The sequence below is a fragment of the Papaver somniferum genome, unplaced genomic scaffold (assembly GCF_003573695.1).
Source record: "Papaver somniferum cultivar HN1 unplaced genomic scaffold, ASM357369v1 unplaced-scaffold_126, whole genome shotgun sequence".
NCBI lineage: Eukaryota > Viridiplantae > Streptophyta > Magnoliopsida > Ranunculales > Papaveraceae > Papaver > Papaver somniferum.
In genome coordinates this window covers 71,580-73,554 of record NW_020621714.1, presented here as the reverse complement: position 1 = coordinate 73,554, position 1,975 = coordinate 71,580, and positions in this window count along the sequence as shown.

The window sequence follows — 1,975 nt, the reverse complement described above, 5'->3', positions numbered from 1 at the left end:
CTAGTTTACAATTTAGTCTCAGAAATCAATTTCCGACTTATATCGAAGTGTGTAGACTTTTTTTGAGTTAACGTATATTAAATTCAACATTTTTATGAACTCTTTCTTTTTATGTTGGCTTTGTCTTTCTATTTGATTCAAGATAGATGAAATTTTTTAGGATTTGGATTAGTTCTGCATGGTATTCATCTTTCTTATATTGTGAAATTTGACTTGCTTCATATTTTCTTGAATCAACGTACATAGAAATGCAATTTTTACTAGACATATTTCCTTAGAACATATTAATTGTAATTACAATACATTTTTCAAACTTTTTCTGTTAAAGTTGAGTTTATCTAGTTCACAATTTAGTCTCAGAAATCAATTTCCGACTTATAACGAATGTGTAGACTTTTTTGAGTTAACGTATATAAAATTCAATATTTTTATGAACTCTTTCTTTTTATGTTGGCTTTGTCTTTCTATTTGATTCAAGATAGATGAAATTTGTTAGGATTTGGATTAGTTCTGCATGGTCTTTCATCCTTCTTCTATTGTGAAATTTGACTTCCTTCATATTTTCTTCAATCAACGTACATAGAAATGCAATTTTTACTAGGCATATTGCCTTGGAACATATTAATTGTAATTACAATACATTTTTCAAACTTTTTCTGTTAAAGATGAGTTTATCTAGTTTACAATTTAGTCTCAGAAATCAATTTCCGACTAATAACGAAATGTGTGGACTTTTTTGAGTTAACGTATATAAAATTCAACAGTTTTATGAACTCTTTCTTTTTATGTTGGCTTTGTCTTTCAATTTGATTCGAGATAGATGAAATTTGTTAGGATTTGGATTAGTTCTGCATGGCCTTTCATCTTTCTTTTATTGTGAAATTTGACTTCCTTCATATTTTCTTGAATCAACGTACATAGAAATGCAATTTTTACTAGACGTATTGCCTTAGAACATATTAATTGTAATTACAATACATTTTTCAAACTTTTTCTGTTAAAGATGAGTTTATCTAGTATACAATTTAGTCTCAGAAATCAATTTCGATTTATAACGAAGTGTGGAGACTTTTTGGGTTAACGTATATTAAATACAACATTTTTATGAACACTTTCTTTTTGTGTTGGCTTTGTCTTTCTATTTGGTTCAAGATAGATGAAATTTGTTAGGATTTGGATTTGTTCTGCATGGTCTTTCATCTTTCTTTTATTGTGAAATTTGACTTCTTTCATTTTTCTTGAATCAACGTACATAGAAATGCAATTTTTACTAGACGTATTGCCTTAGAACATATTAATTGTAATTACAATACATTTTTCAAACTTTTTCTGTTAATGATGAGTTTATCTAGTATACAATTTAGTCTCAGAAATCAATTTCGATTTATAACGAAGTGTGGAGACTTTTTTGAGTTAACGTATATTAAATACAACATTTTTATGAACTCTTTCTTTTTGTGTTGGCTTTGTCTTTCTATTTGGTTCAAGATAGATGAAATTTGTTAGGATTTGGATTAGTTCTGCATGGTCTTTCATCTTTCTTTTATTGTGAAATTTGACTTCCTTCATATTTTCTTGAATCAACGTACATAGAAATGCAATTTTTACTAGACGTATTGCCTTAGAACATATTAATTGTAATTACAATACATTTTTCAAACTTTTTCTGTTAAAGATGAGTTTATCTAGTATACAATTTAGTCTCAGAAATCAATTTCCGACTTATAAAGAAATGTGTAGACTTTTTCGAGTTAACGTATATAAAATTCAACATTTTTATGAACTCTTTCTTTTTGTGTAACTTTGTCTTTCTATTTGATTCCAGATAGAAGAAATTTGTTAGGGTTTGGATTAGTTCTGCATGGTCTTTCATACTTCTTCTATTGTTAAATTTGACTTCCTTCATATTTTCTTGAATCAACGTACATAGAAATGCAATTTTTACTAGACGTATTGCCTTAGAACACATTAATTG